Genomic DNA, 16,323 nt, shown 5'->3' with positions numbered 1-16,323 from the left:
GTATTTCTGATGTCTCTGTGAGGAGGAAGGAGATCTCCGCGTCTTACTCTTCCGCCATCTTTAAGCCGTCTCCTGTTCGATTCTTTTTGCTAGTATTTGTTGAGGATTTTTGCATCTATATTAATCAGTGATATTGGTCTGTAATTTTCTTTTTTTGTAGTATCTTTGTCTGGTTTTGGTATCAGGGTGATGGTGGCCTCATAGAATGAGTTTGGGAGTGTTCCTTCCTCTGCAAGTTTTTGGAAGAGTTTGAGAAGGATGGGTGTTAGCTCTTCTCTAAATGTTTGATAGAATTCACCTGTGAAGCTGTCTGGTCCTGGACTTTTGTTTGTTGGAAGAATTTTAATAATAGTTTCAATTTCATTACTTGTGATTGGTCTGTTCATATTTTCTGTTTATTCCTAGTCCAGTCTTGGAAGGTTATACCTTTCTAAGAATTTGTCCATTTCTTCCAGATTGTCCATTTTATTGGCATAGAGTTGCTTGTAGTAGTCCCTTAGGATGCTTTGTATTTCTGCAGTGTCTGTTGTAACTTCTACTTTTTCATTTCTAATTTTATTGATTTGAATCCTCTCCCTCTTTTTCTTGATGAGTCTGGCTAATAGTTTATCAATTTTGTTTATCTTCTAAAAGAACAAGCTTTTAGTTTTATTGATCTTTGCTATTGTTTTCTTTGTTTCTATTTCATTTATTTCTGCTCTGATCTTTATGACTTCTTTCCTTCTGCTAACTTTGGGTTTTGTTTGTTCTTCTTTCACTAGTTCCTTTAGGTGTAAGGTTAGACTGTTTACTTGAGATTTTTCTTGTTTCTTGAGGTAGGCTTGTATAGCCATAAACTTGCCTCTTAGAACTGCTTTTGCTGCATCCCATAGGTTTTGGATCGTCGTGTTTTCATTGTCATTTGTCTCTAGGTATTTTTAAAGTTCCTCTTTGATTTCTTCAGTGATCTTTTGGTTATTTAGTAGCATATTGCTTAGCCTCCATGTGTTTGTGTTTTTTACATTTTTTTTCCTGTAATTCACTTCTAATCTCATAGCATTGTGGTCAGAAAAGATGCTTGATATGATTTCAATTTTTTAAAATTTACTGAGGCTTGATTTGTGACCCAAGATGTGATCTGTCCTGGAGAATGTTCCATGCGCACTTGAGAAGAAAGTGTAATCTGCTGTTTTTGGATGGAATATCCTATAAATATCAATTAAATCTATCTAGTCTATTGTGTCATTTAAAGCTTCTGTTTCCTTATTTATTTTCATTTTGGATGATCTGTCCATTGGTGTAAGTGAGGTGTTAAACTCCCCCATTATTATTGTGTTACTGTCGATTTCCTCTTTTATAGCTGTTAGCAGTTGCCTTATGTATTGAGGTGCTCCTGTGTTGGGTGCATATAGATTTATAATTCTTATATCTTCTTGGATTAATCCCTTGATTATTATGTAGTGTCCTTTCTTGTCTCTTATAACATTCTTTATTTTAAAGTCTATTTTATCTGATATGAGTATAGCTACTCCAGCTTTCTTTTGATTTCCATTTGCATGGAATATCTTTTTGCATCCCCTTACTTTCAGTCTGTATGTGTCCCTAGGTCTGAAGTGGGTCTCTTGTAGACAGCATATATATGTGTCTTGTTTTTGTATCCATTCAGCAAGCCTGTGTCTTTTGGCTGGAGCATTTAATCCATTCACGTTTAAGGTAATTATCGATATGTATGTTCCTATGACCATTTTCTTAATTGTTTTGGGTTTTTTTTTTTTTTTTTTTTTTTGTAGATCCTTTTCTTCTCTTGTGTTTCCCACTTAGAGAATTTCCTTTAGCATTTGTTGTAGAGCTGGTTTGGTGGTGCTGAATTCTCTTAGCTTTTGCTTGTTTGTAAAGCTTTTGATATTTCCAATGAATCTGAATGAGATCCTTGCTGGGTAGAGTAATCATGTTTTAGGTTCTTCCCTTTCATCACTTTTTTTTTTTTTTTTTCAGTACACGGGCCTCTCACCGCTGTGGCCTCTCCTGCTGTGGAGCACAGGCTCCGGATGCGCAGGTGCAGCGGCCACGGCTCACGGGCCCAGCCGCTCTGCGGCATGTGGGATCTTCCCGGACCGGGGCACGAACCCGCGTCCCCTGCATCGGCAGGCAGACTCTCAACTGTTGCGCCACCAGGAAGCCCCCCTTTCATCACTTTAAGTATATCATTTCACTCCCTTCTGGCTTGTAGAGTTTCTGCTGAGAAATCATCTGTTAACCTTATGGGAGTTCCCTTGTATGTTACTTGTCATTTTTCCCTTGCTGCTTTCAGTAATTTTTCTTTGTCTTTAATTTTTGCCAATTTGATTACTGTGTGTCTTGGCGTGTTTCTCGTTGGGTTTATCCTGTATGGGACTCTCTGCACTTCCTGGACTTGAGTGGCTATTTCCTTTCCCATGTGAGAGAAGTCTTCAAATATAATCTCTTCAAATATTTTCTCTGGTCGTTTCTCTCTCTCTTCTCCTTCTGGGACTCCTATAATGTGAATGTTGTTGTGTTGAATGTTGTCCCAGAGGTCTCTTAGGCTGTCTTCATTTCTTTTCATTATTTTTTCTTTATTCTGTTCCACAGCAGTGAATTCCACCATTCTGTCTTCCAGGTCACTTATCCGTTCTTCTGCCTCAGTTATTCTGCTATTTATTCCTTCTAGTGTTGTTTTCATTTCAGTTATTGTATTGTTCATCTCTGTTTGGTTGTTCTTTAATTCTTCTAGGTCTTTGCTAAACATTTCTTGCACCTTCTCGATCTCTGCCTCCATTCTTTTTCCAAGTCCTGGATCATCTTCACTATCATTATTCTGAATTCTTTTTCTGGAAGGTTGCCTATCTCCACTTCATTTAGTTGTTTCTCTGGGGTTTAATCTTGTTCCTTCATCTGGTATATAGCCCTCTGCCTTTTCATCTTGTCTGTCTTTCTGTGAATGTGGTTTTTGTTCCACAGGCTGCAGGACTGTAGTTCTTCTTGCTTCTGCTCTCTGCCCTCTGGTCTTGAGTTCATTCTTAATGTGACTATATGTTTTAAATGGTAAACAGATAGTAAACAGAAAACACCTAGGTCTAATTTTTGTTATCCCTAAAACATAGCTTTGTATAGTTAGTGCTATTTTGAAGAACATAATAAACTGAAATGTATGTGATTTTGTTGAAGTTTATTTGGTTTCAATTAGGCAGATTGGGTAGAAGAATGATCCTTTTTGTTGAAAAATTTCTACTGAACAAGTACTATATGCCAGGCAGGATACTTAGCACTGAGGACAGACCAGGAGACAAAGAGTCAAAAATCCCTGCCTTCGTGGAACTTACAAACTAGTGGGAATTTACAGTCTTGAAACATATAATGATGCTCTGGAAAAACTGGGTCCAAAGCTTGTTTCTTGAACTAAACTTCAAATCAACATTCATCCAATTTCAATTTGTCTTCTTTCTTCTTTAGATATGGAAAGAATGAGGTAGAGAGTAAACAGTATGGTCAATGAAAACAGAGAATTTCATAGGATTGGGAGGTTAGAGGGAGTAGAAAATCAATGGGATAAGAAACCATTCTCACTCCACAGACTCCTCTAATCCCATGAGTTACAGGATAAGACTTGTCTGCTCAAAATTTAAAATATTGAATGGTGACCCATTTTTTTAATGTGTATTTACTCAGTGTTAATCCATATGCATGCTTTAAAGAAGTCTATGGTAGAAACCACGATACTTCACTCTGCCTTGTACACTAAGTCATGATCATAATAGGACGAGGAAAGTAACTCTTCCCAAACTTGACAGCCAAGTATAGGCTTAAACAGTGAGTATAAAGAAGGCTTTGAAGGGTAAATAAATGGAAAATTAGGTGGGAAGGAGCACGCAGAGAGCAAACAGTATAATCAGAGATTAACTGAAATAACTTTGCCTCATAACAAGAAGGGTAAGAGCTAACTGCTGGCAAGGCACAGGCCAAGGTGCAGGAGCTAGAAGAAGCTACAGCCATCAAGCTGAAGAGGACACAACGGCCTGTGTGATTCTGAGGGAGGGAGGCTATGACTATTAAATGCAAATCCTAGTGAGATTTCCCAATGCAATCCAATTTCAATACTTAAAATTTGCTCCCACCTACAAATATCAGCTTTAAAGACAATGACCAACAGGCCAAGAGAAACCAACACCCTTTCTTTGGAAGCCATGTGTGATTTACCACTGCTTATGTTAATACAATACCTAGAAAGGGCCATCTGTAAATTTTCTATACTTTCTGTATATTTTCTATATAACATAGACTCTTCTGAGTTTCCTGGGGAGAATGGCAGTAATACATGCATTTTCTAGTTTCTCTGTAGATTAAGAAGGTTTAGTATAAAATATTTGTGTGCTTGTAAGTGAGACTTTCAGTACAGTGAGAAAAACTGTCACATCCTCAGTGACAAACACCTTCCTCCTTAAAATGCTTATTATCACAGCAACCAATATCTTGCTAATAATGAAAGCTGCATTCAGATGCTGCACAAATACATCTTTCCTATGACTAGAACATAGATATGAATAGGGATTATGTTAGTCAAGATCTTAAAGATAAGATAGTTTTACAATGTGTAGATGAAAACTCTATTCAGCACAGAGAAGATTTAAATGCTTTACTATTCCAGTAGTTGCAACTAGTAATTTGATTTAAAGCTGAAATGAATTTTTCTCTTAGGAAAAAATTTAGATTCAAAACCTTAAAAAATGTAATGAATCTCAAAGATCTATAACAGAAAAAAATGTTGTATTTTAAAACTACAACAAATTACACAGAACAAATAAAATATAGGAAAACAGACACGTTATTTTGGACAATTAAATAAATATGTCTCTGTATTAATAAGGGTGTTAACTTCTTTAAAATATTTTAATTCAAATATTGCAGGCTTGGGCTTCCCTGGTGGCACAGTGGTTGAGAGTCCACCTGCCGATGCAGGGTACACGGGTTCGTGCCCTGATCCGGGAAGATCCCACATGCTGTGGAGTGGCTAGGCCCGTGAGCCATGGCCGGTGAGCCTGTGCATCCGGAGCCTGTGCTCTGCAACGGGAGAGGCCGTGACAGTGAGAGGCCCACATACTGCAAGAAAGAATTGCAGGCTTAAAATAATAAAAAGAAGGATGCAGAAAAAATATTGTTTTTGTACAAATAACATTCAGAAATTTTAAAATTTTCTATGAAAAGTTTGACTTTTATTCCTTGATGCCAAGAACTCATTCTTTCTGTGTCTATACATCATTACACATTTTCCATGGTGTAAATGTTTCCAAAACATAGGATGAGGATGAACACATATTCTGTTGTGCCTGTAATGGTCTAGTCCTACTATAATTATTAATTGCTTCCCCCTTCTCAAATAGCAGACTTGCATGGAAAATTATGTGGTCACTCAACCTAAATAGCACTGAATTTTGGGTTACTGATAAACTTTTACAAAAGAAATTAGAGTTGTTTTGTGTTTCTCAGTCTGGAAAACAGCCAATTATATGTTTATGCTAACTATTCTTATGAGCTAATATTTACTGAGTGCTACAATTTATAAGCTGTTGTGCTTTGCCCATATTACATCCTTAAGCTATATACTATTGTCCCTAAGTTATAAAGAAGGAAAATGAAACTTGAAATTGGTGACTGTCCCAAGGTCACATAAGTATCAAGGAGTAGAATGGGAAATTGAAGACAGGTCTATCTGATTCCAAAGCCCATGTTAAGTTGATGAATGTGGTAAACATCCATTATAATATTTATGCTAGTAATAGTGTGAATGAACCTAGGCATAGGAGAATGTTATGTAGCTGTTTTGCTTTTCTAAAGTCACAAATCTTGGTGTGATTCCAACTGCATTAATTTCCATTCAGAGTGTCCATTTCAGCATCATAGCTAAAACTTTAGGCACTTCCAGGTATACTCTGTCAGATCCAGCAATGCTCCTCTCGCATCTATTTCTCATTGGGATTCATTCTAACCTCAAGGGTTTATGCAGTGTAAAAACATTCATGGAGTAAAACAGCACTGCTTGTCTTTGATCCATCCCGTATTAGCTTTCACTTAGATGCATAACTGTTCCCTTATGGTCTTTTTTATTAGCACCGATATCCACAGTTTCCAAGATTCTCAACTCTTGCTATGCCTACTGAATGGGCAGCCTACACTTTAACATCCTCTCTTCACAGATTAGACAACAATCTGGACCCATGGCTCTCTTGTGCTTTCTTTTTCTTTTTTTCTTTCTCCCTCCTTCCCTCCCTCCCTTCCTGCCTTCCTTTCTTGTCCTCCTGGACACTAGAAATGTTTAGCTGCTTACCAATAGCCCCCTGATATAGCAGCCCCACAATGCCTTTCTGTCTATGTATCCAAGGTAGTGATTAATTTCCTACTAGCAGCCATGCTATTATGTAAGGCACATGGGAAAAGCTGCTGCCTCCCAGATTTCCAAATGAAAAGCAAATATATTCTCCCCCACTCTTGGCTCAGCATATTTTAAGGAATATCCATCATCCTAAACTAAATAACTCTGTGAGGATGCCAAAGTTCCCTTTATCACCCACACCAGCTTCCAACTTCCTTGCTTCTTCTCTAGCTATTACTTTTCTCCCCAGGGTGGAGCTTCTTGTCTAGAACTCAAAGGCTGTATTTTAAAATTCATCCCCCTTTTACTGCTAAATTTAAATTTTTAGACCTAAAAGTACAAAATTTGTCTTTTTTTTTTTTTTTTTTTTTTTGTCTCTTATTCCACGCTGCCCAAGAGGGGAAGAAAGCCCTCCAGATACAAATGAGCGAAAAGACAAGCTGAGGTTAATGCACAGTTAATCCTTCAAAAGTGTGACCCTTTTCCCAGAGCAGCATAGTACTTCTTACAGTTGACTACATTTGTGAATACATGGAAACAGTAAAATGCTCAGATGAAGGAGAAGATTCAAGTAGAATGAAGCAAGAATGGGGAGAAGAGAAAAAAGAAGAACAACAAAGGCAATATGATGACAAGGAAAAATAGAAAAAGACAATAAAAAAGAGAAAAGAGTATAGTGGTAATAAGACACAGTAGAAAGGGGGAAGCAAAAAAAAGATGGAAAAGAAGAAGGGAGGAAGATACAAGAGAGATGGAAGCACACACACACAAAAGAAACGAGAGGAGAAAAGAAGAGGAAAAGGAAACCCCAATGAAGAAAAAAGTGCAGAAGAGACAAAACAAAAAGAAAAGAAAAACAAACTTTTCAAAGGGGAAAACCATTTAATTTTCAAATTCCTAACTGGCACAAACCATCTAACATGGCAGCCTGAATCCATTCTCCCCATTCCTTCTGCCCCATAGTGTGTTTCCTGCTTCTCATCTTTGCAGCCATCCTTTTTAAGTGTACACAGTTGGGTGAGTCCAGACACTACAACTTTTAAATTGCTTCTCCATAATACTAACTACTTTCCCCCTATTTTTAGTGTTAATTGAATTCCAGACACTGATCTAAACAGGACTTAACTCCACATTCTCTGCCTTCTTAGCGGCTCACCTACCTTCTCTCACATACCTAAACCATGAATATAAATAACCCACTTACCTACCTTTAATTTACTATTTCAAAGTGTTATATAATGTTTGGTTCAGTCCTTGGTTTGGGCAATTGTTATAGTTTCTTTCGGTTTTGATTCCCAATTCTAAGTTCCCTATTCTAATGGTTATATTGCGAATCAATGGAACACATGCTTATTAAAGCAAATCATGGTCAGCAAACTATGTTTGGGATTAGGAGGTACTACTTTATACTCCCAGAGAGAAGTCCTGTATTTAAATTTGTGCAGCACCCAGAATGGCTCCACACAGGTGGGTATCTCTTACAGGCTATCTCATGAGTGTAAAGATTGCAGAGTCCTGAAGTTGAAGTGAGACAATGGCAGGACAGTAAATCTTATTCCAGCAATTGCAGCTGTTATTTATCATAAAGAAAGGTACTTGAGAAATTCTAGCCAATCATTCAACATTCTTTTCAACAAAGACGTGATGGAAGAAACATTACCATATACCAGGTAAAAAAAAGAGAAACACCGAACTGTGGAGTTTTCTCAAAGATATGTCACTGGCAGCGTTCAGAAAACTTCCTCAAAAGTTCATTACCCACCAACAATGTGACTTCTCTTCTCTGTCTTACAAGATGCTCCAATGTGTATTAAACATTCTTTTTATAACCCTTATCTCATTACATATGGCTCCTTTAGAGCTGGGCCAGCAAAACATTCAGCCAGGAAGTCTTGGATTTACTTCCCAGTTACTACCTTTGTACCCTTAGGCAAGGTTTTCTAAGCTCTCAAAGGCTCACTTTCTGTATTTGGAAAATGGGGATAATAATAGTTACTAACCGTGTTGTTATGAGCATTAACTGAATTTGGCATGTAAAGTACTAAATAGGCTTTAGCAATAACAACAATAATACTCATTATTCCTATTGGTAGTCCCAGGACTTGTTACAACATCTTGCATAATAGCAGTCTCTCAATAATTGTTTGTTAAATGAATGAATCATCTGATTTGAGAATAAGTATTATATTATTATATGCACACTCACTTTATTAATTAAAAACAAAATGATGATAAAATATTAAAACAAATAATGTTTCAACTCACAGAAGGTTTCATCATTTTTGGAAAGTGAGTACCTACAAAACATTACCCTCTAAGGATTCCTGGTTTAATGCTTCCTTCATCTTTTTAAAACTAAGGCATTAAATGAATGTGTAAGATGGTGGTAGCTCTAGTAATCTCCAAGTTTCCTGTTACCTATGGAAAACTTAGTATATATATTTTAATAAAATTATACACCAATAACCAGGTACTTGGTTGATTTATTTTCACTCTGGCCAGAGAATTTTATCAAGATCCTTCTACAAAACAGCTCTTTTCTTTTCTATCCCTGTTTTTCATAAATCAATGACTAGCTTAAATTAGCTAAATCACTGTGTTGTATTGCTAATAAACATATGGAGTAAATGCACTTAGAACAAATCTTTTCTGTTGAACACAGACTAAAACTATATTGCATCAATCTACTAAAACTGGAAATCAAATCACAAATGACTACATAATTAAACACAGCAAAATTTACTTTAATGTTAATGGTGCATCAAACATTTATTTTTTGTAAATAATAGAAACTTGTTTATATCCAGTTCAACAAGACATTTATGTTGACCTAAAACTGTTTGGACTTTCTTAACTGATTATGACCTCTTAGAGTTTATGAAATCCCTGATCTGGATGTGAATAAAGCGTAACTGAATATTCAAAAGAAACATCATTTTTCTTCTTTTATCCCAGGACATATTAGAACTATTTCCAACTGAGCTGCTTATTGCAAAATTTTGAGGCAGTTTATTTTCTCAGTCTTCATGTAGCATGTCACTCCTCCAAATTAGGTTCCTTATTAATCATCTCTGCACATATTATAGTTTTAAAAAGTATACTGTATTTTATACTCCATCTTACATAACTCTATATGGGGTTGCATACCACCCTCTAATATGTCATCAGTATGTCACACAAGATCTCTTTTGTGAGGGCAGGGAGATGTACTAACTTACTTTGATGATCAGGAAACTGAAACACAGCTTCTTTCAACATGTGATAATTTGGGGAATGAAGCATTTGAAGATTAGTACTTTTACAAAGCTATATTTCTTCAAATAAGATGACAAAAATTATATATTAGGAACACTGATAGAAGTATTTTTGTTGTACATGCTGACTTACTGTGATTCTACAGTTTAAAAGCAAGATATCATCTATATTGTCATAATTAAAGCCTCAATAGGAGATTAGAATATCACAAACGTTTAGATTTTAATTTTTATTCTCCTGAAAATATCATGTCACATTATTCACATCTTTTTTTTTTTTTTTTTTTTTTCGGTATGCGGGCCTCTCACTGCTGTGGCCTCTCCCGCTGCGGAGCACAGGCTCCGGACGCGCAGGCCCGGCGGCCACGGCTCACGGGCCCAGCCGCTCCGCGGCATGTGGGATCCTCCCGGACCAGGGCACAAACTCATGTCCCCCGCATCAGCAGGCGGACCCCCAACCACTGCGCCACCAGGGAAGCCCTATTCACATCTTTTTATCAGTGATATTAATGCATGGAAATACCACAAGGTTCTCCCCCATCCACTCTTTTCCAATTTTTCCACGCAAGGCTTATTTAATGATGATTAAGTTCTTAGAAGACAGGCTGTTTACAGAGTAGAGGCAATATTGACCAATATAGGCTGCAGTGCTTTACTTCTAGTTTAACAATGAACTGTCAGTCAAGAAAAAGGAATTTTACATATGGAAGGCCATCTACATTGCAGGTCTTTTCCCCCCCACACCCCGGTACGCATGCCTCTCACTGTTGTGGCCTCTCCCGTTGCGGAGCACAGGCTCCAGACAAGCAGGCTCAGCGGCCATGGCTCACGGGCCCAGCCGCTCCGTGGCATGTGGGATCCTCCCAGACAGGGGCACAAACCCGCGTCCCCTGCATCAGCAGGTGGACTCTCAACTACTGCGCCACCAGGGAAGCCCTGCAGGTCTCTTAATTGGGCCAATCCTTTTTCCCCATCCTCCAAGGAAAAGACACCTCCATATAGAAGTTAGTTCTTGGCTAACAAGGTCACCAAATAATAATGCTTAACTAGATTTTCTTGTGATCAAATAATAACAAATGCAAAATAACCTGAAGTCCTTATCAACTGATCAAGGTGGATGTATGGTTTCAGAGCTGTCAGTTTCAAGACTGTTGATGGGCCAGTTTCTCTGCAGTGTTGATTTGGTTCTTTTCTCTTGTAAGAATGTATAGCATGATAACCCAGCTGTACCCTAACCATATGTTCAGATTCACACAAAAGTCAAATCAGCTTTCTTTTTCTGAATTACTTCCTCCCTTGATGTATGGACCTTATTTATAACCTCCCTTTGTGCAGCCATAACTCTATCACATAGGGCTTAGTTTCTAAAAACCATAGCAATTGCCTGAAAATTGATTTGATGTCTTTTGCCCATCCCTCCCTTCAGTCCCTGAAGACATTTTAATATGAGCCATGACATTATGATGGATGAAATCTGGCATTTTACTGTAGCAATGCTACTCCCATGTGGAAAATAACAGCTTGTTCAAAAGCTGGTCTTCCAGCCAGAGTTAGGATATACGGTAAACCACTTTACTAATCTCTCCCCTTCCCTTTCCTTTTAAAATATCCTTCCCAAACTTCTTTAGGTTATCAAATTTTCCACGTTATATAACAGGTCAAAGCTAATTGTAGGTCACATAATGATAGTGACAAATGTGTCATGAGAAAACTGGGTTAATCGTGTATAAGAAACAATCTAGAGTTTGATCATAGAGTAAAATAATTTTCCAATACAAACTCTATTCTGCAAAAACACCAAGTTTCTGCTGATTTGTGAAGCAATTGTACCTTTTTAAGATATATTGTAAGGCAACTCCCTAATGCCAGTAGACCAGATTGAAAAAAAAAAATCATTACACTTACCTTTTATAAACCATATGTCCCTATTTGTAAATTGCAACTTTTTTTCTAACTTTATATTACTACCACAATCAACTCTTAAAGCTAATAAATACAAATGTATTTACAAATTCCTTAGTCAAAAGGGGGAGAAAAGATATTTAAGATTCCACTAGTGTGTGCAATTAATGTCACTTTATATAATTGTTGGTGTATCATGGGCCTTGGTGTTTTAAATATACTGGGTAGTAGGACATCTCTGAGGATGAATAACTGCAACTACATTTCTATTTGTTCTGGGTGTTTTGCATAGGTGCATATCCCCTACTAAAATTGAACATGTGGGCTTATGGGAAATATGAAAATATACTGTAATTAAAACATTCATAATTGAATACTGTAAATAGTATTATGCCCTTCACCAGTAGAACTCAATACTTATTTAAAGGCCTGCAGCAAGGAGATGATTAATGATTACAGTAAGGAAGCAGTACTGATCAATGCAAGTTGAATTCAGGGGACCCAACTCCCCAAGTGCAGCCCTATGCCTTCAGATCCATTCCATCTTATTAGAGGACAGAATAGCTTTTTACATTCCCCACACTTGTTCATGTTTGAATGATAAAGTGAGGCAATCATTGTCAATAAATATGTACCCTGTGAAATATTTGTCCATATTCATAATTTTAATGTTCATGGGAAATTGAGCTGAAGGTAAAATCTAGCTCATGACACTGACATTTTTTTATTGGTCCAGTGTACTTTGTGTGCATTCATTTGACTTAATTTACTTTTCAGTTTCACTTTTATTTTGTTCACTTTCTGTAGCTACCTCCTTCAAATTCCTTTGACAACCTGAGAATGTCTTGCAGCTCAACGTAATATTAATTACATTTCAAAGCAAACCTTTATTCATTTGGGGACAATCTGTGAAACAGAAATCTGTGACTGAAGCTGTTGCCAAGCCAATTACTGCAAAATAACTCAAATATGTCTCAACAGATTGCATTTTTCCTATTGTTAGATTGTTTATGCCGTAGATCAAAAGGCTACATTCGCTTTAATTAAAATGAACCAACTCACATAGTTAAATATATCATCCGTTCCCTGGGACTATATATGGATTTATGTATAGACAGAATGTGCTAATGAAAATCTCTGTTTTTTTTTTTTTCTGTGTAATTCTGTTTTTTTCTAGATGTTTACAGGCTTTCTTTATGTCAAGGCAGCCTTTGTATGAACAAGCCAGACAAGAAAGAACTAATCAGCACTGAAGACCAGAGTGCAAAGAAATTATTCAGTTGCTCAAAGAAATTCACCCCAGCACACCATCACAGTGCATCACACATACAGAAGAGATTGGTGAATTGCAACAGGTTCAGTGGAATAAGCACTTGACATTCAGATTCTTATCTAAACTATCTGAACAATTCAGATTTCTTAGTAACGCAATACAAAGCTAGGGATTTTTTTTTTTTTTCCTGAGGATCCTGAAGCACTGTTGTATGAGGTTTTAGAAATACCCCCTTCTGTTTAGAGTGCAATAACATCAATCAATATATTGTTCTACAGAAAAATATATTTAAAAGTCTTAATTGTCAAATATATGTATTTAATAAACTATTATCTTTTTTTTTGCAAATTTGCTATTCAAAAGCAAAAGGGTGCTTCAAAGCCCCTAATATCATGATTTTTCATTTTTTTTCCAAGACCATATTTAGCTTTAAATATATAAGGAAGTGCATTTAAAACCCATGAAGTGTCAGCAAAATGAAATTATTATATGCTGAAAGGTCCCCTTTGCCTTTAACAATATCTAATATGATTAGTTTGTCTTTCACTTCACGGGATTCTGATAATATTGAAGGAGAAATCTGAGCAGCTCACTTTGATAGGAGAAAGAATCTCAATGCTCTGGGAAGTTTGAGCTTTAAACACATGCGGCACCAGCCAGGGGAAGGACAATGGAGAGGGTGTGAATAACATAAACTGGGCAAGGAAAACATCAACTGTTTCCTCTCCCCAGTACGCTTGCTGGAACCCTGGTTCTTTCTCAGGTTCTTTTACTTGCCAGGAGAGTGGGTGAAAAAGGAAGATATTCTCAAACACACATTGCCTGGGCTCTCAGCATGTGGATCAGTGCCTTCCTCAAGTTCCATGGCTGCAGTGAATGTCAATGACCCGCACCCACTTGCTACACTGTTTGCTCCTCTTCCATTGCCATAGACGGTGGCAGAGTTGTCGGTCAACAGAAGGTTGGTGTTCAGTCCATTGTTCTGCTCTGGGCTTCTTCCCCCTCCTGGCATCCTATCACCTAGGAAGTTTCTTCATCTCCATGTCACAGGGGATGATGTGAGTCACTCACAGCAGAACTAGCTGATTCAACTTTCTCTCCCTCACTTCTCTGATAAAGGGCTGTCTTAGCTCGAGCTTCCACAAAATACCACAGATGGAGTGGCTTTAACAACAGAAATTTATTTCTTACATTTCTGGAGGCTGGAAGTCCAAGAACAAGGTGACAGCATGGTCAGGTTCTGATGAGAACTCTCTTCTTAGCATGCAGACGTCTGCTTTCATGGTGTGTCCTCACGTGGCAGAGAGAAAGCCAGCTCTGTTTTCTTCCTCTTCACATAAGGACTCTATTCCCATCATGGGGGCCCCACCCTCATGACTTCTTCCAAACCTAATCACCTCCCAAAGGTCCCACTTCCAAATCCTTTCGCTTTGGGTGTTAGGGCTTCAACATATGAGCTGGGGTCACTAACAATCAGTCCATAACAAGGGCTGTTTTTGTTCTGCTTTCTCTGACCCCTCATCTAGAGCTGTCTCACAGGGAATTGGCATATTTTAGTTATGACACTAGCCACATTAATCTGCTGGATCTGACACCCCAACCTTTCTCTCTGTTTGGACCTAGGAGTTGAAGGGGGCTTTAAATCACAAGTAAGCCTCTTGGATTTATGAAATCTGTAATTCTGGTCTAAGCATTTCTTTCTTTCTTTTTTTTTTTTTTTGCGGTATGTGGGCCTCTCACTGTTGTAGCCTCTCCCATTGCGAAGCACAGGCTCCAGACGCACAGGCTCAGCGGCCATGGCTCACAGGCCCAGCTGCTCGGCGGCATGTGGGATCCTCCCAGACCAGAGCACAAACCCATGTCCCTGCATCGGCAGGTGGACTCTCAACCTCTGCGCCACCAGGGAAGCCCTAAGCATTTCTGACCACAAGCAACAACAACACTCCTTTGTGTTTCTAATAGTTAAAGGACTATTAGTGATATTCAACAATAAAAAATAAGATTCCTAGGATAATTCATCTTTCTGGCAATGGAAATGATAGAATTATCAGCCAACTTGGAAATATAACAATATTTTAAATAAAATGATTTCTATCTTATACAAATGGCCAAAGGATGTGAAATATTTTGGGCTATCTACAACTTCTCCCTTCAACATGCATATCTCTCTTTAAAAACCCACTGAATCATTATAGAATCCTGGGGAAGAGACAAAAAGTTGGGAAGGTTATAAATAATCAACCTTAAGTTCAGAAAGACTGACTAATCTAATATATATTAAGATATGGATGTGTGTGGCAGCCTTGGGCTTGCCCTACTCAGACTGCCTTCCAGGGAGAGTCTGCTATAAGAGGAGGAGTTGGCTGACAGCTCTGAGTTGCTGCATCTTCAACATCTACCACAGGGTTGAGGTCGAGGTCTCCATCTCCCCAGGCTGTTCCTAGCCAATGACTGGGCTTGGTAGGAGTGCTGGGGTCAGCCATGCAGAACTCTTCCAATGGGCAATCTTTACTCTGGAGCTGCCATCAGCCTGGCTAAGAATTTCTCTGAGTTTCCTAGAGTCGAAGGCTCTTCTTACTCCATCCTTCACCCTTCCCTCTCTTCTCTCACAGATGTCAGACCAACACTGGAACTTGAAGGTTCTCCCTAGTCCACTCCTGCTCCTTCTCTCCTTTATCCTTCACAAATGTTTACCCCAATGGCTTTCTTACAGTATTAATTCCATTTTGGCATAGGTTTCCCAGAGGACCAGAATTAATGCAGTATGTGTATTTACATGTATACATCAACTCATGGATACAAATAAAAATGCAAGTATTGATATATACTACACATTATACAGATGCATAGGCGCGCACACACACACACACACACACACACACACACACACACACACACACTTGTTTAACCAGCAGCCTACATTTCAAAAGTTGAACTGACCTTCTCACACAGACATGCTAAGAGTACATTAAAGAAAATATGACTTTTCTTTCACTACCTTAATAAAGATTCTTACTGATAAGCAAGAAAGCATCCTTATATATGTGTTAGAGGGTACGGCGTGATATTTATCATTGGCATGATTGTTTATATTAAGAAAGGTTAACCCAAAACTAAACTCAAAACTGTAGTGTAAATGATCAGTATATCTACTCTATTATATTAAAAAGCCTGGGTTTTGTTCTAGCAGGTAGGAATTCATTGAATATATTTTCAGTTTTAACTGGTATCTATTGGTATTGTAAGGATTCAATCTTCTATGAATAATCTTTTATAAGGATGTTACTAAGGACTAAGCCTACCCTAGAATAAGAATGATATTTATGTTCACCCAAATAGAAGTTTACTACATTTATCAAATTATTTTAAGAATGTTTCAATGCATTTGCCTTGAGCATTGATACATTTCAGGCTAGTCATAACATTTTCAGTAAATTTTATCTGATGGCCTGTTGATGACTACCCACCTTTTGATTAAAAATCCATGATTTTATAACTACATTATGTTGAAATTTCTGAAACCAGCCCAA

Source organism: Kogia breviceps, chromosome 3 (genome assembly GCF_026419965.1).
Source record: "Kogia breviceps isolate mKogBre1 chromosome 3, mKogBre1 haplotype 1, whole genome shotgun sequence".
Classification (NCBI taxonomy): domain Eukaryota; kingdom Metazoa; phylum Chordata; class Mammalia; order Artiodactyla; family Physeteridae; genus Kogia; species Kogia breviceps.
This window is presented reverse-complemented; position numbering follows the sequence as displayed.